The sequence below is a fragment of the Cydia fagiglandana genome, chromosome 14, assembly GCF_963556715.1.
Source record: "Cydia fagiglandana chromosome 14, ilCydFagi1.1, whole genome shotgun sequence".
In the NCBI taxonomy this organism is placed as follows: domain Eukaryota; kingdom Metazoa; phylum Arthropoda; class Insecta; order Lepidoptera; family Tortricidae; genus Cydia; species Cydia fagiglandana.
Window position 1 is genome coordinate 11,037,030 of NC_085945.1, and position 26,371 is coordinate 11,063,400.

The window sequence follows — 26,371 nt, forward strand, 5'->3', positions numbered from 1 at the left end:
ATATTTCGCATGCCAACAAAACGCTACGCTTTCTCAAATACAGAGTTTGATTAGTTATAGTATAGCTATTAATAATTTTCCCTAAAGTCAATGAACTTTACCTATTCAGAATTCAGAAGAAAGCATCGATATTGCTTGAGGGTATCGTTCCGATCGCTTGTCGAGCAAGAGCGAAGTGGATTTACGAAGATTTCCGAAGATTTACGAGAAGGATATATATTTAGTTTTCTACACATACCTATCTACAATGTCGCTTATGCTTTAAGATGATTAAAGTGTGCAGAAAGTGAAGCCATCACGTATATCATAAAGAGGCTGACTACAAATGAAACAAGTTTTTTTTGCACTAAAAACGTGACAAATTTTGAGCTGCGTAGCGGCCGTTAACGTAAGGTTAGTGGACTGGAAAACACGAAAAGCGTATATAGGAGATACGGTGGGGGATTATAATATCTTGTCTATTGGGAACACCGTGGGGATATTTCAGGACATATACGTCAAATACTAGAGTCTGCGCGGAAAGAGTCGTGGAATATAAGGGAGCATTCTATGACTCTTCTCTTACCGCACTGAATTTAGTAGTGAAGTAACGTTACAAAGGTATAGATACAGTCAGCAACAATAGTTGCTAATCGGGCGAGGTGTTCAAAATGATCTGGACGCGACTTTATTGTTAAGAGAATAAGAGCGCGTCAAAGTAATTTTGAACACCTCGCCCGCTTATCTACTTCTGCTGCTGAATGTATCAGAGGACTTGACTTGCGTTCACTCGCGAAACCAATGGTAATATCACAGCCGGATCACCATTCGCTCAATCGGTAGGCATACGGGTCGTTCACACTGTGACGTCATCAGAAAGTGAAACATATGTGGTAAAATATGGCATTATTTAAAAGAATTTGCATTACCGCATGAATATTTTGACGTTTGCAAATGTAACCAGGTGGTTAAACATAGTCTTTTTATTTTACGAACTGAAGGACTTTTTAACTTGAGTGGAGGATACTTTTTCATTTTATTCAGGAGACTCGAATTAATTGGAATATAGATTATGATATGTAGGTATTGATTTAGTTATAGCTGCTTCGTAATGACAAAAACAGACGTCACCGCAAAAGAAACCAGAGCTGTTAATAATTTCATACAATATTAAATATATTAAAACACACCATTCACGTATTATAACACGTTTTTTCACGCATTTAAAGTAATTACTTACACCTAACGCCCGCCATCTTTACAAACGTTGTCAAAATCTAGTCAAAATTGACAAAACGGGATTTTATTAGTCACTACTAACCACCTTCCACTTACACATCCTTTATTGCACTCACTGCAATGTCTGCAACAAAGCGGAAATGATTCACCTCTGATTCAGAGACAATCCATTTCGGAGATCGCTAGTTCAGCGAAATTAAGTCATAGCTACGTAATAGTCGCCCCAGGCTTTGGACACGAAAATTAAGGCATCGCGAATACTTTCTTAATTTTGTTTATTGGACGACATTCCTGAGATATTGAGTTATTTATGAGATCACTTTGTATTCGCCAGATCCTGGTTAGATTGAAAAGGAGATAGTGAGGTATCTAGGTAGAATGAGCGACAATCAAAACTGATACTTAAATAATCATAATTTAACAACCAGGAAATGATGGAAGCATGGAATTTGTCAATATTCTTTAATACACAGCGGACTACACAATGAGTGGTATGAAGACTTAAAATTTCGTTATGGTAAGTATTGATATCGATAGGTATAGGATCTTCCTATTGCTTGTGTTTATTTCGAGTTACGTTACACTTGCGCGCCAAATGCACTTTGAAATATTGACAAAGTGAAAATCGGAATACTGCTCGAGATAGTACCCATGTGTTACACATTTCATTTTTGATAACACGTAAACAGATAGTTAATACCTATGTACTTACTTACCTATTGTTAAAAACATCAACAATTTATCAACGTTTCTCTTAATTATTGAAAGTTAGCGAACATTCCGGTCTCACGGCATAGTCACAATGAGGGAACGTTACTGGTGCACATATTTTCAATCTATTTACGTTTAATAGTCTTAACTGAATAGGTGATGCCATCTATGTATTTAGCCCGTATCCACTGTTGAGTATATGCCACTTCTTTATTAAGCGTCTTTCCTCGCTCTAACCAGTGTCTACCTGGTCCCAGTTTCACCACACTGATAATTATCATCTGAAATTGACAATTCTTCGTACATTACTGGTCCAACAAGTAATGATTGACATGATGTACCATCATTATTAAGCTCCCTAAAAATGTCAGAGCCAGGTGAAAATAATTGACAATTATTGTCAAGTTGGTGAAATAGACGCCCGATGACATAGATAATAGTGATAGTGATGGCATAGCAACAGTAAAATTTGTAAAAATGTTGACACATGAATAGCCACTTACGATTGTTACGCGTCATGCAGAGAATCAGTCGAATACTCGTATCACACACGATTGACAAAAAACCTCCATTTTATTAGGTACTTTATTTCTCAATACGTATAGGTATGCAAATAGTAATGGAAAAAAAAAGCTTTCAATCATTTAAAAAGATCGTATCTTTAGCATTCGTAGTTCTAAGTACACTCTTATTTCATTCGTTTAAAGTTCAAAATCTGCACGCACTATTAGTATAACATACGAGATTTTTAATGATCTCTGAATATGCGTGACAATCTCGCATGCGTCAAAAAAACTAAAAACAATTGAAACGTCAATTCGTCATTTTAGTAAACAAGGCACGTAAACAAACTTGGAAATGACAAACGGTACACTTTCACTCAACGAATGAATGAATGAATAAAAGAAAAGTCAGTCCGCTAGTGCGTAACGGCCATTAGTGGTTTGTAAAATTGTCATACAAATTTAGACGAGAAATAATATTTACCATTGTTATTTTTAATTGTGGTTGCTTATGTTTATAGTTCCCAAAGTCAGTTTCAAAATTTGTGGTATTGCAAATGGCAATGTGAATAACTCAATTCTTTCGCTTGTTTCATAAAATACCGACCAAGTGCGAGTCGAACCCGCGAACGAAGGGTTCCGTACCATTACGCAAAAACGGCAAAAACGGTCGTTTTTATCCCACAAATTTTTATTTATATCAAACAACCCAATTAAAAACACTTTCCTTTTGAGGTTTAAAATCTAAACTTAGACATTAAGGTTAAGGATTGATGTTGCTCCTTACATACTAAGTATAAGATCTAGTCTAGATAGTTTGTCCAAATAAGTCTTTAGATCCATACTTGATTAAAATGCTACTTGATTTGGATTTGCAAGGTGACATTTTATTATAGGTTAAAATAGTTACGTTAAAATCATATGCATTTGATTGATTCAAACGTTTGTATGTTTGCGATAAACTCAAAAACTACTGAACGGATTTTCATGCGATTTTCACCAATCAATAGAGTGATTCTTGAGGAAGATTTACGTATAATTTGTTAACCCGTGCGAAGCCGAGACGGGTCGTTATTTAATAATAAAAGTGATGCAAAGATACCAAACGGAAGGGAACGCCTCTTCACGTGTGAACGCGCTTGAACCTCGTGCATTGATTAGCGAAGCTTTCCCGGAACAGCGACAATTCGATGGAGTCGCTATAGGAAAAGAAAAGTGAATAGGAAACAGTCATTTCTAAGTAATTACCTTATGTGAAGTTGGAAATGGAATCACTTTTGATATGTTTTTATTTTTTGCATAGAAGAAAAGTAAATCCGACGATGTACAGGTTACAAAAATACAAGTAGGTATATGATAATATATAATAGTACAAACATATCGAATAAACAGCATTGCGGCTGAACTGTGAATACTATTTTTAAAAACTGCTCATAATATGACTACCTACTTCTATTAAATAAAAAAGTGAAGTTTGTAATTATTGTTTTTTTTTAATACTTCGTAGGTATATAAATATTCTTACTATTACCGTAGAAAGCTGTCGATAGATTTATTCAAATATAAAAATTATTACTTTTTAACCTTTATCTAAATAAATTTATTCTTTTATATATCTAATTTTATTATACAGCAACAAACTTAGCTATACCTACATTAAAATAGAGCACAAGTCACAACAAAAAGTACGATCCAACCGTGAAAAATCATCATTTACCATCATGACGTTATACCATAACGGAGTGCTAATGTTACTTAATCGAGTAGGTACGTAATTAAAACGGGGAATTCCACGGTGCATTACTTGTCGCAATGGCTACAAAACAATGTTTCGATGATTCTAAACGATTGCGCGAAGCTGGAAATCTTTAAAACACGATCGGTCTGATTAGAACTTTAAGATACGTCAAAAATTTGCGAAATGTCTGTGTCAAAAGTGACGTTTTTCAAACAAAAACCGTCATTTTTGACACTGACATATTATTTTCTTAAAGATTGAATCAGGCCGATACTCTCATCATTAAGTTACCTCATTTCAAGAACATTAGGTACATTTTCCGATGAACGAACTCCATTCCAGAACAAATAGCTTCTAGAACATTACAATAAAGAATGTCTTGGTTCAGAAAACAATCCTTCATGACAAGTAAACCTTATTACATTGTATTAAGGCATACAAATAGTCATTAAAACGTGCCCCCGGTGAAGACTATCACAATATTGATGGTCTTAAGCCTCGCACCGTCTACATCAGATATATCGGAGCGGCCGAGATGCTCTCAAATATCTTAACACGCCTCTATTCTCAAGGCGCTAGAGTGCATGTTCAGATATTATGAGCACCTAGGCCGCTCCGATGTATCTGACGGCGACTGTACAATGATAAAGCGTTTCTTATCCATAGAACGTTAAGATTAAATACGTACGTTACTGACGTATTGGTTAGTAGGTGTAACTGTTAACTGACCGGGTTTCTGGTTCAAGATTTTAATATTTAACCTTACCGCATTATTCAATGTCTTGAATGTGAAGTTATTAATTAAGTACAATAGATATATTCAATCGTTTAAGTTGAAAAGGGACAGTCTGAGGAATTTCTTCAGTTTATCATCTCATTCTAATTATATTTTTGTATGTCGTTGTGAAAAATATATTGTTGAACTTTGATGTTAGGTATATCATTCATTCATTCATATTTACGTCTCGTGAGTCTTGTGAACCAAGGAAAATATACATATTTATTTATATAGTCTAAGGGCCACTTGCACCATTCCACTTACTCGGGGTTAACCGGTTAAATCTGGAGTTACCATGGTTACCAGTTCAATTTGACACTTGGTTGACGGTTAAACCAGTTAACCCTGGGTTAGTGGGATGGAGCAAGTGGCTCTAAGTTATATTTAGTTTGTGCTAGTACTGCACTCTGGCGGCAGAACATTTCAGTTATATTCCCTATTGAAAATAAATGCTAATAATTGTTTATTGAATTATTTTAAAGAAAAGAAAATTATTCTTACTTTTATAAATAAAGCAGCATCAATTTTGCTGTAGTAACATTATCGTGTACTTCAAAACTCTCCAAAGAGGAAAAAATCGATCAAGCTTTCTTGGAAAGTAACCCAAGTGGGTTTTTATAATGATTATGTTAAGGTTTTGTGTGGAAGCCACGAACCGTGGGACCAACGGGTTCCCAGGTCGTTGGCCTGAGGGCTAAAGGACATTCGGTCCTTCGAGCCCGATCGAAGGAATAACTTGGCCTGAGTTTTCGACATCGGATTTGTATCCTCGCCACAAAACCCAGGGAAAATATAAAAGGTTTAAATTTGAATGTATTTGCATGACATTACGGGATAATATTGTAATGAGGTAAAATATTAAAAAATCCTTTTATAATCAATTACTTTTCCCTATTAATTAAAACTCAATTAAAAATACTTAAGTAGTTATATAATGATTACAAAACTTTTGAAGATGGGTATAACCTGACTTTACTTTCTTTTTAAAGAAAATAATCCAAAATTTATTGAACCAGTGAAAATCACATCGATCGTGGATGGTCAAAGTTGAATATAGAATTCCTTTCATCCTTTCTAGGTCAAAGGAAACATATTGGTTAAAAAAACTAGTTGTCGAGATTCCCACAACATTGTCTTACTGAATGAGCGCAGGATTGAACAATACGTTTGGGAAACTATCACAATAGCGGGTGTAACCAGCACCGAAATATATACTAAAGTCGAAATTTTACTAAATGGAAAACGCAAAAAACGTATTTCACTGTTCAGTAATTAAGCTTAAATTTAAATGACAGAAGATCATCGCTGGAGGCAAAATTGTGTGCGGGAGCCACACAATTGCACGCTTCATCGACCGAAACCGGTGAAATTGTGTACATTGTTATATATAAACGTATCGTTTTGTAATCAAGTGTTACTGATGAATGCGCTTGATGTGACGTTACCATCCAAAAATGATGTAAAGGGGCCCACTGATTAACAGTCCGCCGGAAGGTATCGGCCTGTCAGTTGTTCGGAACTGTCAAAATTTTGTTCTAACTGACAGGCCGATACCGTCCGGCCCCTCGAGAATGTTCATTAGGTATCATTTTCGTAATTGTATTTCTTTTTTATTTAAAAGGGTGTATCTACTAGCACTGCTAAATTAAAAGCATTTAGAGTTTGATATACATCTCTTTCTCTCTTAATTTGTTTGAAGATTTCAAAAAACTTTCTACAGTGTTCAATTTAATTCACAGTTATTCCATGTTCTGACCATAATAATTATGGTTCAATAACTAAAAATTTAGATTTAAGGTAGTTATTAATTTTGTTTAGTAGTACCACTGTACATATCTTGTATGAAAACAAACTAAAAATTAAATTTGCAATAAAAATAATTTATCACAAGAACAGAAAGGCACGCTTGTTGCTAATGTGAATAACCCCCAAGCTAACTCCCAACAATATGGAACTTTCCAGAACAGTGCAAGCAGTATATTGTCCTTGATCTCCACTAAACAGGTTTGCCACGGCCATAACTTTAACCACCATCGATGCATAAACATGTCTGGCAGATGTGTGAAACCGATAATGCCTTCAAAAGCACATTAATAACTCAAACTATAGATGATGGGTTTAAATTAGAAAATGTTCGAGGAAGAGAACAGAATTTATATCTATCAAGGAATGTGGAATATTTATTAGCGCTTCCATTTCTGTATTGCAATCAACAGAATTACATCGGAATTTCCAATGATATGTTGGAGTGTTGCAAGATGATTTGATAACGCAATTGATTCAAAATTATGGGAATTCTTTCCAGGGTTCAATATAATCTTATTCGCTCATTAAATCTTAATGTGCGCTGAACTTCTAAATTTCTGTTACTTCACCTCTACACATATTTAACAAGTTGTTATTAAAGTAACAGCTGGATTTCAGAAGCCATACAAATAACGATCGCACTCAGGGCAGTCAGGGGCCATCTTAAACTATGATGAGGCCTTTTTGGAAAGCAAAGAAAGCGAATTAAACCTTTTTCTACTATGATGCTCTATTTATTATGAGTAATCAAATATGTATTTACTGTCTGTCTTTCGGGGCCCTCTGAGGATGGGGGCTCTGGGCACGGGCCCCGAGTGCCCTTTTGGTGAAAACGGTAATGATCACACTGATATATAAAAACTTTTTACAAAAAAAAGAAAACCGACTTCAAAAAGGATGAAATAAAATATTATCCTTTTTAAGTCTATGCGTTACCAACTGATATGTTTGAAGTCGGTGCCAAGCCAACTTATGAAGCATACCTACCATGATTTTGGTACGATTCAATAAGTATGTACGTTGGATTGCCTTACACGACGACAATGAACGTACTTTTTGTAGGTACAGTCAACGTTAAAAGTATGTTTACACTTTTCGTCTTATTACAAAGGAGTAAGGTGCAAAAGTGTAAACATATCTTTGACGTCGACTGTACCTGAACACACGATCAAACCTTCTTGGCACAGTCCGTACCATGTTTGTCGGCACGCAAGCGTGGGATTGGGACTGAGTTATTTCCCGTCCCTTATTCAGAGGACTACATTTCAAAATATAAAACAATTCAAAGAATTTACCTTGTTGCCAAATTTCACCTAAATCGGTTCAGTTGTTTAGCCATGAAAAGGCGACAAAGAGGCAGACAGAATTACTTACACATTTATAATAGTTATTAGTACAGTTCTAATGGGATTTATAGTCATAAAGCTGATTATTTTTGACGGGTATTGTTACTACTTGGCTTGGCACCGACTTCAAACATATCAGTTGGTAACGCATAGACTTAAAAAGGATAATATTTTATTTCATCCTTTTTGAAGTCGGTTTTCTTTTTTTTGTAAAAAGTTTTTATTTTTCAATTTTTAGTTTTAATGCATTGTTAAGAGCGCGACGCATCAATGAAAAACAACATCATGATTAACATTCAATGCGTGTACCTACTTTAATAAATATGTAATCAGGAATTTTCTCGAGTCCGTCTGGGAAATTATAATTCCTGTCACTACACTAAATCCATCCTCCGCCCCGCCACTGACCCAATCCCTCAACCCCCCGATAACTCTACCTCACAGCGCATCAACCCCTGATCCATCAACCCCTCGACCCTGAACCAGCAGCCCTTCAACCGCCATTCCCCGACCCCTTTAACTCCTAACCCTAACCCCCGATCAGTAGCCTTACCAGCTTACCAAGAGTTTGACATTGATTTATTCGCTAGCGTGTGTGTAACTTACTTTCTTTGCATCTCGCTCGTACTGGCATATTAGTGCGAGCGAGATGCATAAAAAGTAAGTTACGAAGACGTTAGCGTCGCTAACTTAGCGAATATGTCAATGTCAAACTCGTGGTAGGGCTACACTTGCACTACATCAAATTGGCGGTTTTCGGAAGCAAATGCTCGAGTTACTTTAGAAAACACCGAAATCACTTTACACGTGCCTTTAAAAACTGAGGAGTTCCCTCAATTCCTCATGGATTCCATCATCAGACCAGAACCAAAAATAATACGGAAACACCTTGGAGGTAACTCCTTCCAAACAAAAAAAGAATTACTCAAATCGGATTACAGGTGCCGGAGTAATCGCTGAACATACTACATTTCAAAAAATCATCATCATTATCATCAAAACAATCATCATCATCAGGTCTACTTCATCAAAGTGGTGGTTTTCGGGAGAAAATGCTCGAGTTGCTTAAGAAACCACCCAAATCACCATGCATGTGCCTTTAAAAATTGAGGAGTTCCCTCAATTCCTCATGGATTCCATCATCAGAACAGAACCAAATTAAAATGGGACCAACTCGGAGGTAGCTCCTTTCAAACAAAAAAAGAATTACTCAAATCGGACCACGGATGTCGGAGTAATCGGTGAACGTACATAGAAAAAAAAAAAATAGCCACAACCGAATACAGAACCTCCTCCTTCTATGAAATGGAAGTCGGTTAAAAATACAAAATGACCGTTTACAATATGCATACACACCGCGTGATGTCATACGCATATCTCTGATACTTATACCCCAAGCAGGACTGAGCCTTGTCATTTTTTTTCCGACTCCAAAAATAAAAGGGTATTTTTTACTAAGCCTTATACGGAGGCTGGAGGGACTTAAACTTCAAATTACAGACCGCAAGAGCCGCCAAAGAAATTAATTTACATGTCTGCTCGTTTGATAAATCGTGTTATTAAAGGTTTTGTTTTAATTGGATTTTAGATATATTCTTTTATTCATCGCCCAAGGGACGGTTAATGCATTTTGTAGCATGTGGGAGGTATGCGTAGACTAAGCAATAAATTAAACTGTTTATATTCTCAGTATAATGGGACCATTTGAGTAATTATAATTAAATTCGTTTACATTCGTTATAGGTAAATGAACCAATTTTCGTTGACGTATTTAACCGCTGTATTTATGATATGATTTATTTCGACGTAAACAATATATCAATATACGGGGGAGACAGTATGAGTTACATAAAAAATATAAAATCGTTGACGTAAGTACTTTTTCTAAATTTATAAAGATTTAACTTGTAATCATTTTGGTGTAATAGGTATTCTAAATTAAGTTTTATTTTAAAACAACAAGATAACATAATATTGGCGGAATCATATACGTTATGAGCATAATTATGTTATAGGTAGGTACTGTAAAAGCATTATATCAGTGTTATAATGCAGCTCTTTATAAATCATCGTGCATGTACTCTATTGATCCTCTAGACATACTTTCATGTAACTCAGCAAAAAGCAAGAGGGCCTACCACGAAGCACATTCGACATATTGCCTCCCTGTCACACTTAAGTACGAATTTATAAGTGCGACAGAGAGGCAACACGTCGAACGTGGTTCGCGGTAAGCCCTCAATTTCTAGAGACTTTTGAAGCTCACGTTGAAACGGGGCTATTAACTTTGATCGATAACATAAACATTAGAAATGGCACACTCGATCTCATCTCTTGTATCGTCCTTTTCAATTTCAACTTTAATATGTACGCGTAAAGTTCAATTTCAAATGTTAAGTCCTTGTATTGTTTATGTCGGTGTTCGGGAAGATTATTAAGAACTCGTTTTAACTCTGGTTCAAATTTCGAAAATTGTGAGTCTATGAACTCTCCAGTCAGAGCCTCTACCATCAGTTGGCAGAGTATTTTTCACTTACACTCGGTGAATAAACGTGCCGTGAGTCACGTTTTACGTTTCTTTACGGTCTTATGTACCTAACTTCACTCCACTCCAAACGATACTGTCCCTTTCTAACTATACTAAAAAACAGAGCAAGAGTTACGAGTATATCGGAGTTTTATACAGCGCCTCTAGGAGTCACCTAATGAACTAAATAACAAAATTGTCAAATTTTCTCACGTCTACGTAATTTACTATCTATGCATCTCGCTCTCGCATATTAGTGCAAGTGAGATGCACAGAAAGTAATGTTACATATACTGATGGTAGCCGTGAATATGGAGGGTAGAGATAAGGAGAATCCTTTATGACTTTATGAGAAAACTCCTTAATGGGAGAATATTTGCAAAAACTGGGCACGCTGTCAGCTATTATAATTTTTTTTCATCTCTCCAGAGTAGCGAAAAAAAGAAAACCCATAAACTTAGTCTTTCATTGTATTAATACCGTACTAAAAATCATGGAGAATGGAAGATACTCGTATTTACAAGTGGAAAAAGGTTTTCTCTTTTTGTATGGACGATTACGTAGTATACTTCCCTCTTAAACTTTTAAGGTTTTTGACGGACACTTTTTCATTATTAATTACATGGAGTATTCCTTACCTCTACAATCCACTAAGAGCATTTAGAAGGGAGATGTCATCGCTGTCATTTTCTTTACAAAACAGTCTGCCGATTTTTGCGGCGGAGGGGACATCAAATGCATTGCTATTTCTAGATGATTTGTACGTAACGTACAAATAGCCATGTCAGTCTATACAAAAGTTTGCACAATTGTGCAAGTTTTTCGGCGGTGTACCCTTGTTTTGCCGACAAACTTTTCATCGAATATTATTTCATCGACAACAATTCATCGAAACGTTAGTGCTAGTAATATTGTTTGGCGTTATTTTGTTTCATATACTATTTATTTCAATTTTTCTTACTGCGTAGAAATAATATTCAACGAATATTACTTGATCGCTAATTCGTTTCAAAATATTTTGATTGGCACAACTACTAAACATCGCAATTCATTTGTGCGACGTATTACTTTAATACATTTTTATATGTCGTACTATACATTTATACATTTTTCTGTTGTAAGAATTTTAGATTTAGGTTAGGTTAGGACTGCGACCCCACACAGAAACGAACGGCTATCAAAGTCGGTTTAGGTTAGGTTAGAACTGCGACCCCACACAGAAACGAACGGCTTTCAAAGTAGGTTTAGGTTAGGTTAGAACTGTGACCCCACACAGAAACGAACGGCTTTCAAAGTAGGTTTAGGTTAGGTTAGAACTGTGACCCTACACAGAAACGGACGGCTTTTAAAGTAGGTTTAGGTTAGGTTAGAACTGCGACCCCACACAGAAACGAACGGCTATCAAAGTAGGTTTAGGTTAGGTTAGAACTGCGACCCCACACAGAAACGAACGGCTATCAAAGTAGGTTTAGGTTAGGTTAGAACTGCGACCCCACACAGAAACGAACGGCTTTTTAAAGTAGGTTTAGGTTAGGTTAGAACTGCGACCCTACACAGAAATGAACGGCTTAAATTATACCTATTTATAATTTGGCCAAAATGAAAATGGCAGCCTTGTTTCGATAAGAAATATTACAAATTGAAGTAATTTTACGCGTAATCAATTTTATTAAATATAATACAAAATGAAATAAGAAAACCCGTAAAGAAATACCACGATATAAACTATATACAAAATAACTCAAGTACCAATTAAAAGTCCCCGATTTAAATTTACTAGTATCGATTCTTCGACGCAATAACTTGTCGATGAAATAAAAATACTTGAAACGTTGTCTTCCAAATAACATTCGATGAAATGTCTGTCGGCAATTCAAGGGTAAACCGTTTTTCGGCAGAGGGGTAAGTAATAATGTCAACAAAAAAATAAAGAGTATACCTTCGAGACTACTACGACTATGATATTTGATTTATTCGGTTGTCAATATAAAACAAATGTAGGTGTTCTTTCTTCTCGTAAGAGACGCCATTACTATGTAGTCTTGCTTGAGATTAATAAACATTACCTATATGGTGTTAAAACAAGCTTTTCTTTCCTGCTTGGAACCCTAATCCTAAATCCTAACAGTAAGCACTCAATGGCCACTCCAGTTATTAAATGCTCTAAGACCAATTTTGTCACTATTTTACTGACTCAACCTTCATTCTAAAATTTTTTAACCCTTTGATGCTCAAAAAAAAATTTATATTTTTTTCTGCTTTTAAGCGCATAAATGAGTTCTTAGGGGTAATATAAAGTACAGAAAAATAATAAAAAAAATATTTTGTATATGATCTTCTAGAAAACATATGTTGAGAATACTCAACATTGCCCAACTTTCACAATATCACCATTGGCAACCAATGTTGAGTACTCTCAACATTGCGCATGATTTAGAGATAATGAAGAAATAAAAAAATTATAGTTTTTATTAAAAAGTTTCTATTGAGTGTCATGAAAAGAGTAGAAACCATTTGTTTTTGCTACTAGGCGAGACATAATATCAATTTTGAATATGTTCGTGTATCCTATTTTGCAATACGTTCAAGGTGTACACTGATTTTATATACTGAACTACAAGATGTGGAGGTCTTGGAACTTGAAGCTTCTAAAAAAACAGGGCCCAGGCCAGTTTTTAGGTTTCCATACCCAAAGGGTAAAAACGGAACCCTATTACTAAGACTCCACCACAGTCTGTCACCGAGCTGTATCTCATGTAAGTCATGAACCGTAGTAGCTACAGCTACACAGTTGAAAATTTCGCAGATGATGTATTTCTGTTGCCGCTGTAACAACAAATACTAAAAAGTACGGAACCCTCGGTGGGCGAGTCCGCCTCGCACTTTTCTAGTTTCTTTACGAACTCTTTGAGGAGATCCAGGTTACAAGCGGAGTGAAGCAGGGATGTGTCATAGCACCCACACTATTTGCCATATACATGCTTCTCAGTGGAGACAACTAAATGTGAGGGGCCTGAGAAAGGTGTCTTAAAGGTTCAGGGCGAAGTCTAAAGTGCGACGAGTCTACATATTAGAGATACTCTACGCTGAAGACATATGCCTTATGTCTGGCAGTATGGCGCATCTCCAAAGCTACGTTGATGCATTATACCGCCCTTGGCAACAATTCGGGCTGGTAATAAGTATTCCCGAGACACAAATCCTCAACAACCACCCTGTGGAGTTGAATCTGATTAAAAACCACTGAATCTAGATGGGAAACTACTAGATGAAGTCTTACAAACCAACCAACCAACAAACTGGTTACTCCAGTTTGGCGCATTTATTGTATATATGTATCATTGTAATTGTTTATATGAATAAATGAATTAATAATAATAATATTTTAAATATCTTGGGATCTCTATACGACATGACAACACCCTGGCTTCAGAAATACCATCTCGCATCGCCAAAGCTGCTCCCATGATATCAAGTTTGAAACTAAGATAAGCATCTATAAGGCCGTAACAATCCCAGTCCTGTATGGCGCAGAGACACGATACCTGTACAAGCCAGATATCAAAAGACTAGACACGAACCACCTAAGATGTCATAATGTTTAGGTACTCAGAATTAAATGGCAGGACCGTATTCCAAACTCTGAGGTTCTGCGTCGTTCCGGGATGTACGGCATGGAGGCACTATTGATGCAGCGTCAGCTCAGGTGGTGTGGGCATGTTCTTCGGATGGACGATCGCCGCCTGCCTAAAGCTATATTCTACTCAGAATTAGCAGAGGGCAAGCGGAAGCACGGCGGACATGCTCAAGCGTCACCTAAACGTGTGTGATATTGATCCTGCACGTTGGAATGGGAAGAGCTCGCTGCAAAACGGTCATCTTGGCGGTCCACCGCCTTTGAATTCATCAAGTCGTGGATGTTGCATCTTCCCTTATATTAACCTTCTTAATAGCCTAACACGAATGTACTTTATTCATAGCGTCGCAGTGTTAAGAATGCTCAACATGCGTTACACTAAGTATATATCTAAGAATCTCGCAATGTTGAGCATTCTCAACACGCATAATGGTAACCCAGTCCTGTGTTAGTTAGGCTGCTATTGTGTTATAAAAACACAAAGCACACACCCTCAAGAACATATTGTAATAGTATTTTAATCGACATTATAGGTATAAATATTTTTTAATATTTTTTAATTAACTTGCGTCCTGAGGACAATTGCTGTCGTGGCACCATTTTGCCATTAACTGTCAAAATACGTGCGCCTGGACAATAATCTCACTCGTCGAAGATGCGTTAGGTTTTAAACTAACATTCTATTAAAAAAAGTACTGAGATTAAGTGAAAATTACGTTGCAATATTTTTTTGATTCTAATGTTAAGCATACTCAACATTGCGAATTAAAGGGTTAAAGATTTGACGTTGCCATAGTTACAAAAATAATAAACACGTCAATGTTAGTAAACAATGTATAAATTAAAATATATTGTATTCAAGACAAAAATTGCAAAATATGATAATTACGTAAACATCATTAATAATCGAGTTAAAATTATGACTTTGCGTGTTAAAAAATAGGAAGCAAAGTATACGGCGCGATTATACAGGCCTATTTTGGCTACATATTTATTACCTATGACGAAAATAGTACACACATGAGAAGAAATCTTAAAATATTAAAATAGGTATGTATTATATTGGTCCGCTTCAGTCCACATCATGACAGCGGCCGTCTCCTACTACTAAGTAACATTATCTAATAGAGTGTGCGGAAAGAGAAGAGTCGTGAAATTTAGGGGAGCCCATACATTATACCTACGACTCTTCTCTTTCCGCACAGACCCTACGTATGACCTTAATAGCGATCTTAATTTTATAGTACCTATATGATCTCGAGTATATTTCAGTGCCAAGCGCCCCATTTCCAATACAAAATGAACCCACGCAGCGGGTTTTTGGCAATAAATGTGTTTAAATCATATTTAAATTTTCAGATTCTGAACCACCAGCAAGTTTTTGAAGAAAGTTTTATATTTCCTGCTACCAAGTTTACATGAAAAACGATTACCTAGGTACCAAACACAATAATTTGAACAACGGAAAATTAAATAATACTTACTTAGTACTTAAAGAAAAAATAAATAAACTCACAGAACATTTGTATGTTTTATTTTATTTAAGATAATAATGCTTAATAAAATACGTAGCAATTCTTGTGTAAATATTATAATAGGTCATGCGGTATGTTCTTACTATTTATGTGTAATGTGCACCCAGCAACAAAAACAGCAACATGTCTATGTACCGCTCCATGTATTGAGCCTTAATTCTTAATACATATGTAACTTCTACATGCATACGCATGCATACATGATGCAATCCGGGTTTTCATGGAAATGTTGTTTTCAATCAGCTTCTTGCCTAAAACCAAAAACTGCTCGTAAGCAATGTGATTTTCGCAAATGTAGCAGTAGAAATAGGAAAATATGATGTCAAGTATAACTCATTACCTTTGTACTAAATCAGCCTTTTATCGAACTATTAATTGATTTATCCCTTAAAGTTTTGCTTGAAGTGCACGTACTGTTATAAATTAATACATATTACGTTGAAAATTGCATGGATATTTGTAAAAAATCTGCGTATTTGTTGTGATTACAAGTTGACAGAAATGACACGTTGGAAACGCACGTATTTTTCGTGTCACTGTCACGTTTACTCGCGTTAAATATTTACGCAGAACAATTCTGGCTCAGTTTTCATTATATAATTAGAAAGAGAGCGTTTTAGGTGTGAAGTTAGGCAAGTATGGAAAACTCGCGTAAAAACGTCTATAACTCATGGTACCAATTGAATTTTTTAGTTCTTTACGTGACCGGTAGAGGCTCTGTACAATTACTCCATACATTTTCCTTAACTTTCTCACTGTCTTCACTTCTCACTGTCATTCACGAAACTGATAGTAGAGCTATAGGAGTAAAGACAAATTGATCGTTAATGATTCCTATTTAGGTTTCATTTTCAAAGAAACTATCTATGTATAACATATTAAGTATAAATTAACTAATTGAAATATATATATTATTTGCTAGTGGGGGTATTCTTTTTATAATTAGGCTTTTATTTTATAGGTAAGTGTCTTTTATTTTAGTATTAATTTTAATTTGTTTCTATTTAGGTAGATCCCTTACAGAGATAAGTTGGTCTTTAGTACTTCCATTACTGTAATTTATTTTTGTAAACTTGCAATAAAGTGATTACAACTACTACTACTAAAACAGATTTCTCAAATAATTATGTATTCGAATTGAATATTGTACGCTGAATCAATAAAATCTTTTTATATCTAAAATACGTTGATCTGTCCAGTTTTATTATTTTAAAAAACAAAACTTATACAAACTATTATTAAAATTAAGTATAGACTAAATAAATTAAAACTAAAACTAATAAAATCAATAAAATAATATCTGAATATACGATACCTTTAACCATAATGAATTAAATGCAATGATCGAATTCGGTTCCACTTCTCAATAATTGTAATTTAAATGTGCTGTATATTGCACGTAGGTATTGCAAAAGTGATCACTTTTCAGTCCTATCATACTGTACCTGCCGCTGATTTAAAAGATATACAAGTATGTCGGCGGCCGATCGTAAGATCAGGCATATCGTGAAATTCCTAGGCATATCGTGAAACTTGAAAATCTTTGACTCGTTCCCTGAGTCGACGGAGCCCCGCTACGCGGTGCTCCTATTTCTGGGCAGTTTGCCCTTCGGGCATCTGAAGCAACCTAACGAACCTAACCTACCTAGGTATATATTGGTTTAATGTGACTATCGTCAAAACATTACACAGGAACCAACATTACGATCTGCCTGATCTTACGATCGGCGGCCGACATAAATATCACAAATTATTTTGCTTTCAACCTCAACCTTAATTTAAAACCTCATTTCACTTGTAGTTCTTAAACTTTTAGTAAATGTATGTAGTAGTACATAATACTTTAAGTTAATGTGCTTATATTTAAAGGAGAACAATTATTTTTGGGGCTCCGTTCACCTGCAGTTCAGATACTTGGGCACCCGAAAGGCATTTCGCAAATTCATACTTTACACCATAATGTCAACCAGCCTGTATGTACGGCCACCATCAGATATATCGGAGCGGCCGAGGTGCTCACAAATATCTGAACACGCCTCTATTGTCAAGGCGTTAGAGTGTTGAGATATTTTGAGCACCTCGGCCGCTCCGATATATCTAATGTCGACTGCACAAGCGCAGTAGGTTAAGGTATTTATTTTTGCCGCTCTGGTTTCACTGCCATAATCGTTGACCTCGACTTTCGGCAAAGTGTTGCACTTTTGATTAAAATCAAAATTTTAAATGTCGTCGGGATATTTTTGACACAACAAAATCTTGTTTTTACGCAATGACACATTTAAGTTATCTTTAACTTTATTAGTTTGTTTATTTTTATTACCATTAACAGGTTTCTTACTCACACTTTAGGGCTTGTTTCAATACGAATGTCACCACAGTCTTTAAATACATTTATGTAGGTATGTCAAATTTATTAAGACAAGCGGTACCTTGGACCAAAGCAATTTAAACATTATGCTTGTTCAATTAATTATTTACACCACTACTCTGACTGACATTAAAAAAAACATGCATAAAAATTGAGAACCACGTTTTTGGAGGTCGGTAATAAATGTTTCCTCTACATAGATGATATCTCGCTATGCCGCTTTCCACGCATGCGTCAAACGCGCGAGTTATGGACGCCATCTGCTATGTCATTCTAAATGCGTACCAAGTGTAAACGAGTCGAATTGTCTTACAAACCACCATAAGTACGATCTCCGATAACCCGTAATAGTTGCGGAAGATTTTGAGGCCTTGGTTAAACTCTGGATGGTTATCTGATCGACTCGCGTGCATTCGGAACACCGCCCGCTAAAGTGAAAACGACGTCTGCGCATCACCGTCCGGTCTGAAACTCCCGTAGCTCTAAAGTGACTTAAGTTACAGTTAACTTCCATATATTTTTGACCTTTTTAAAGACGATATCGTGGGTTGATACGTTTGACGTTTTCACCAGTTTGAGATAAGATGGTGTAAAATGGGATGACATTTTTAATTTATAGCTCTGTGGAGGTGCAACACATTTTTCACAAGCTTTTTAAGATTTGCTGGCGAGAAACGGCACAGGACCGGGATCAGTGGCGAGCAGTCGTGTTGGAGGCCAAGACACACTTTGGGTCACTGCGCCAGAGGAGTAAGTAAGTAGTAGGTAAGTTTTAAGATTTGACCGTTCGCGTTATTTCGTGGTAATTGATTAGGTAATCTAGAAAATAAACATATTATAGTTTCCTTTAAGACTCAGATTGTGATAGCTAAATTAAATCCAAGTAAATGTTTCATAATAAATAATTAACTTACTAATACAGGAAACCATAATTGAGAAAGATTGCAAAATTTACTACATAAGTCGGGTGATCAAATAATCTAGGTTTATGTTTATATACATCTTGACTGCAAAATAATTATAGTTTATTATTTCCTATTTACTTTCTTTTTAGTAAATTATTAAGAAATACTGGGCGTAATAGTAGTATTCCTTAGTATGATCTAGTCTAGTAAATAATTAATAAATAAAAAATTGCATGACAACACCTTTTTTAAGATAAAATGTAACTACTTAAATCCAAAGGTTTTTGCACATAAGATGTTATAAATTTAGTTAATATTTATACCTAGTAATTTTGCGATATATTGCTCCGATTTCTTATGCAAAAATGTATCATGTTTATCAGAAAGAATTCCAAAATATTATAAACATATATTTTCGATAGGTGTCTCTTGTATAATATACGCTTTATTATGATATATGGCCTAAAACTAGCAATGCACGCACGAGAACTTTCCAAAGTTGCGAAACTTTCCACATGAGAAATTCTCGGTAACTTCTGAGAATGTTCTCGAGAACGAGAATTTATTTATTTATCGTAGTTTATACCATGAATATTCACGATAGTTTAGGTGTAGTCCTTACCCCCAGAAAATTCCGACTTTTGGTCGCCCGCTTCCGGTCAGAAAAATGTATGACGGCCCGGCCAAACGGTCAGACTTAGGTGGGGGGTGCTCGACCAAATGTCATAGACGGACCCTGGCAGTTTTTGACGCCGCCATTTTTTTTCAATATGGCCGACTTTTTTTTTACTTTTTTAATTTTGTCCTAGCGCGCTGAAATTTTGGTCACGGAATCTCGGGGTCCCCTAGATACCTATGAAATTTTTTTTTTTGGAATAATGCTACAATTGCGGGAAAACTGGCCACTTTTATTTTGTATGGCAACTTTTAAACGGTGCGTGATAGGTGGGGGGTGCTCGACCAAATGTCATAGTGGGCCCCGAGACAAAATAAAGTGCATTAAAAAAAAACAAAATGGCCGACTTTTTTTTTAATTTTTTCAAGTTGGTCCGAGCGCGCTGAGATTTGGCATGGCGGGAGACAGAGGCCTCTAGATTCTAATGAAACAAAAAAAAAATTTTGGAAAAAATTGTCGAAAGTCGAAATGTTCTCTGAAATACAGTGAGAATTTAAGCAACTTATTGGTAAACTTATCACATCAACAAAATAGCTAACTGTAATAGACAATAATATATGCATAATAACATTTAGTTTTAAGTTATGCCTATTTAAACTTTATTTCAAGTATATTCTCTTGTTTAAACAATAATTTCCATGTTGCAGGAATGTTCTGAGAACATTCTCGAGAACGTTTCCGCTTTTTGGGAATGTTCTGCAATTTGTACATTGCTACCTAAAACTAAATCGTTTATCTTTATTTACGTGTGAATACTAATATAAATAAATGACGCAGTTCTGAGGGATATATTTATTCATAAATGGTAGATTCGCGTAAAACCAAAAACAACATTGGTTTTGATATTTATCACGTATATTATGCTTATTTCTAATTTTAACTAGTAACTTTAAAAAGTACCTAATCGTAACAGCTTTGAATGATTCACGGTTAGTTTCACTAGACTTATATCGACGGGGATATGAACCGTGATTACCTTTTGTATTGTTTTCGAGCTCCTGATATTTAACCCGTAATGGCTCCTCTACACGATGGGCCAACGCCGGCCATTCCAAGGGACGCATTTATCCGTTAGAGGGAGCAAGTGATATTGCAATCTCATTCTACCGCGTGGCTGCGTCCCTTGGAGTGGCTGGCGTTGGCACATCGTGTAATGAAGCCATAACCCTTGAACAAGATGCATGTAACTGCGTCGAAATATTGGGAGCTCGAAAACAATACTAATCGTGATATCACATCATATCATCATATATCTTATAGGATGTAAACAAAGCTTCTGATGATTTCACATCAAAGATGACCTCAGATCACGTGCAGAGAACAAGTGTTGCCGGATACAGTATTTATCTTATTTTTCCTTGACTCTGTCGCCGTTAATACAATTAAAACCTTATTTCAAAGCCTTAAGGTACACCTATGGTCAATGTTGTACATGAACATAGCTATGATTGTGCTTTTAATTGCCATAATTTTCTCGAGTCGCCGCTTATTGAGTGACAAGGAGAATGTAATTATAGCTAAGTCAGGCCACAGAATAAATAATAGTACTAGGTACAGAAGACTCATTCTCTAACAAAACGCATCTGTTACGAGCAGGGCAGATGGGCATTTCCATTTAAAGTTGTACCCTCGAGTTTTTCGCATGTCCCCTTACATTTTTTGCGTTTTACTCTTAAGACGAATTTTTTAACTAGGCAAATGATGTTTTTTATTGAAATATATTATAAAGACACATCATTTATTAAGTTTAATGCACAATAAATCACTTTTTTCTTACTTAAAATCAGGCTTTTAGATATGATAAAATCACTCTGTAGTACTGTCCCCTTCACCGACTTCAATTTTTGATGGACTTTTACACATATTTTTTCTATGAAGGCAACACCAAGTAATGCATTCCTGGCATAGTTTAAATGTTGAAAAATGTGTTATTGATGAAAAAGAGCTTTAAAAACACCAATAATAGGGTTTAATTTCGATAAAAACGTTGTCCCCGCGAAATGGTGAAACGGACATAGTCCAGGTTGGTTACGCAGTTTTCGCTACTTAGCGAAATACTTTTTACCAACATTTTAGGTTTTTTTTCATCCTGGAAACCCTGTGACCATACATAAAGCTTGTTTAAACGTCAAATTTGATTTATAACAGTCAATTCGCAACCTCCAAGGCGGGCTGGTGTGTGACCGGTAATTTTACTCAATGTTTTGTCCGTTTTGTTCACCTGTTTATGCAGCTTGAACCTTAAGTAACTAAAACACTGTTAATATTAAATAAAACCATGTTTCATATAGTTATTTATCAAGCACATAAGTTGAACATTGCGGTTAGTTTTGTATTATTTTGAATAGATTTAATTCTGGATCAGACAAATCGTTACGTCCTTTTGGTTACAATTTGAAGAGTAACATATAGCCGGACTAGAAAAATGTAACCAAACGGACACGATAAAGTCGCACGCACATTGAGTATGTATAGTTTTTACCGTGACTTTGTCTATATTTATTTAATTCATATGCAATTAATAAGTCATATTTTATTAAGTAATATTGAGTTTCTTATGTTTAATACCTTATCTACTGATTTTGGTACATATTTTGTAGTCTTTTTTTTAATCACTGAGTATTTGTGTAAATTTTTGATTATTGTGATCTTGTCTTTACTTTGTCCATTAAGGTACATGGGTGTCCATTTGGAAATGTCCCCTTGATTTCAGAAGTATTTTTTATTGTTTATTCAAAGTTTATAAGCTAAAATATTTAATTTTTTTGACAATAATCTTTAGTTTTGGTAATTCTAATTATTGTTATTCGTCACATGGCAGTAATGCCAATAACTATTTAATAAACCTAAAAATATCGTACGATTTGGGGCCACCTCGTAACCAAACCACCTAAAATTTCCTTTTATGAAAAATGTTTGTTCTAAATTGGTCAATGATGATTGTTTTTAGGTTGTTTATTAACATTATTATGCTTTAAACATAAAAATATTTGCTTCAAGTATGTCTTTTATTGACTATTACAATAACCATTTGTAACCAAACGGACCGCAAAAAACCTCCCTCATCCTATTAAATATTAATTTTAACTGGTTTATGCTAAAAATATAACGATTCTCTTTTGTGTTTCGTAAACTAGAGTATATTTACTCCTAGAATCACATAAAAAAGTACCAAATAATCCAAATTATATTTTCAACTCGTCAAGTGAGTCATGGTACAACTTTAAATGGAAATGCCCAGATATGGCCGCTAGCTAGGTGGCGATAGCGCCACGCGCAGCTTATGGCTAGCCACCAAAATTGGTGTGGAACGGATGTACTTTTAGCTACCTGTAGCAAAGCGACGAAATCGCGGAGTGAGCCACGCCTGGTCAGGCTAAGGTGTAACATGACTTGTATCTATTTCCTATTTATAATATTGCATTTTGAGACGCAAAAATCAATCCTCTCTGTCGGACATGGAAATTCGTACATAAGTGTGACAGGGAGGCAACGTGGTTCGCGGTGGGCCCTCAGCGCAAGCTACCATAATCAAAACCTTAAAATATTATAAAATCAGAATACCATTTCCAGAAGGGTCAAAAAGTCATAGTAAGTGGATACCGTATCTATACCTACTGTAAACTGTAAACGCTTGCAAATAGGTACCTATAGCAAAATTGTTAACCCTTTGCAAATATTCGGATTCAAGGCGATGACTGCTTAAGAGAAGGAAACAGGTAAAATATGAATATCAAAATATCAACCTACCTGTTGGTATTTTGACATTAAAACGGTCCATATATTATGCGATCATCGTGGTGCATTTACATACCTACCTTTAAAATACCATTATACAGGATGGAAAAATGTCTTACTAAATTTTAAATTATTATGACATCTTATTTTGCTCCGTGTTATTTTATTTTCCTGTTCTCTACAACGACGATGGCAAACCAGCTCGCGTTCCACCTGGTGGTAAGCGGCTACTGCAGCCTATGGACGTATTATACAACTCCAATGTCGTTAAAAGCTCATTCCCTGACGTCTAATGTATGATTCTTACTTGTTGTAATACTATATGGACATCACAACATAAACAGACCACTAAAAGCGTATCTAAATAGATTTTCGCTGTCGCGGCCTAGGCAAAATGGTTCAAATCGAAGCACATACTTAACTAGTTTCATACGCAGTAGTTAGCTAAGGTCTGTTTGACTAACGGAGCCCATTCATTTCTTCTACCCTGGGGCCCATTTCTCGAACGGTATTAGTCTAATATTATTAGTGTGTTTCCATGGCAACCCATACGATTTGACAGTTCGTGAACTAATAATATTAGTCTAATATCGTTCGAGAAATGGGCCCCAGGACTATATACATTTTTCTACTTACTTCCATATTTTTTTCCTACAAATATTAGTAAAAGGTAAGTATGTATGTACATATACTTAACTATATGTATACTTAACGATAACAACGTAGGTAGGAAGATAAATATTTAATATGAGAGTATACCAAACTACCTTCATAATTATTCTCTATTGTTCACATGCATAAATACTAGTTAGATACCGATAAAAAAGTCACTATAACTATTCATTGTACTACCTAGTTAATAACTGATCATTATATCTATAATAGCGCTAAATTGAACAATTTAGTTAGTTTCCAAAGTGGGTACAAAAGCCACTATTGCCAACTACCTCACTATAGGTATTTCTGCAACTCAAATAAGAAATGACAACAATGACACACAAAACGCCGTTACACTAAAGATATAAACAAAAGATACGTCTAATTAACATTAAAATTTACAAAACTTACCGTAACGTGAGAAAATCCGACCTTAATGTTGCCACTGTTTTAGTCAATGTCACAAATAAAAAAAATCTGCCGCCCTAAAGGCGGTAAACACTGGCCACAAGTAACGGACACTGCGCGAAAAAGAAATCAAACGTCAGTTCGAACGCGATTGGCCGGTCGATTGGAGCGTTCGAATTTCAAATTATCCAATAGCGTGACGTACGTGGAGCGGCGACAAGTGCTTGACGCGGACTGAGGTGGTTTCTCAAAATCTCAAATGACTGGTAGTCGATGAGACTCCATTCACACTGTCAAGTTAATTCGGCATCTGCCACTTAAAAATAAACCTTAAGGTACAGTAGTTATGATTGATTTCAGGTTATTAGAAAGTGGAGTTTAAGTCATTGTGCCGGTAGAGCTAAACGCATTGCCACCTCGGTCGCCTTCACATGCGCACGAGTGCTTTTTTGCACCAACTTGTTTTAATTTCTAGGTTTATTTTCAACAGTTGAAATTCCACAATGGTATTTTAGTCAAAAATTGTGAGGGAAAATGTTAAAGTAGATATGTGTCTTAAATTATTTCATATTAAATGTAGGTGACAAGAGAAATTTAATAACTTATTTCTTTTTTTATTAACTTATATCGGATCATACATATTATTATGTGTTATACTTATAAATAAATACCTAGACGTAAAAAAATTATTGTTTCTAATAGATTAATCTGTATGTATGGAGTTGTAGGGTACGAGACATGATACTAGTAGGTATTCCTTCGAATACGTGGGTTTATTTTTAATTCCGTATTTTTTATATAATATACGTATACCTACTTACGTTTATATACCTACGTTTTTACCTACATAATTATGTATCATTACTTTAATTCAAATGGTCATTTCGTGATTTTTCTTAAAGGCTTTACTTATGTAATTAAATTATATACGATTACTAATAAGTAATAACTGGTGACCGAAGAGCTGGCGGCTACCTCGCACAACGTATCAGCATTGCTATACAGTGAGGAAATGCCGCCAGCATCCTTGGTATAATGCCTCAAGGGCCTATTCTAGATTTAAGCTAGGTAGCTATTAATTTCGTTTAGTAGTACCACTGTATATATATCTTGTATGTAAATAAATGATTTTTATTAGTTCTAAAACTGTATGTTTATTTTTATAAGTATATGTATGTACTTAGGTAGGTTATAGGTACTTTCAACACAATAAAACACATTCATACTTTAATTCTTGAATAAGTACTAATATTTGCTCACAGTTTTATAAATATGGCAGTTAGCATGCATTTGGACATTGAGGCATTTTTCGTGATTAGGCTTTAAGAAAAAAACATTATTGATTACTACTATATACTTAATAATAAGCAAGAAAAACTTTATCATTAGGTACATTATAACAATGACCTACATATGATTTGGTAACTTTTTATGTGTTACCTAATCTAAATGTTGCAATAACATAGGTACCTCCAATGCCTAGTAATTACCAATTATTGCTTAAAAACTGTATGCAATGCTATAGCTATCGCTATGAATTGTCTTAAGCAATATAATGTAATAAAATACGATAGGAAACTGTGTTTTTGTGTTAGTTTAAATATGTGCCACACTTACCTACATATACATGATAATTATACCTATATACCTATGCATAACCGGCACGTATAGAGGTCCAAGGGGGAGGCCTATGTTCAGCAGTGGACGTCTTATGGCTGAGATGATGATGATGACCTATACATAGTAAAGTTATTCTAGGGCAATCCTTATCCCAATTGTATAATATTAGGAAATTAAAACTACGACTTTACCAACACTTT

General features: G+C 35.3%; 1 protein-coding gene across 1 annotated transcript in view; it reads right to left on the bottom strand.

Moving 5' to 3' along the window:
- Positions 1 to 24,795, bottom strand: part of LOC134670781 (glutaredoxin domain-containing cysteine-rich protein CG31559-like) — a 163,578-nt gene extending 138,783 nt beyond the window's left edge. Inside the window, exon 1 of the mRNA XM_063528596.1 lies at positions 24,555 to 24,795. The gene's annotated coding sequence lies outside the window, so the exon portion shown is untranslated. The remainder of the gene's footprint in view (positions 1 to 24,554) is intronic.
- Positions 24,796 to 26,371: the final 1,576 nt, after the last annotated feature.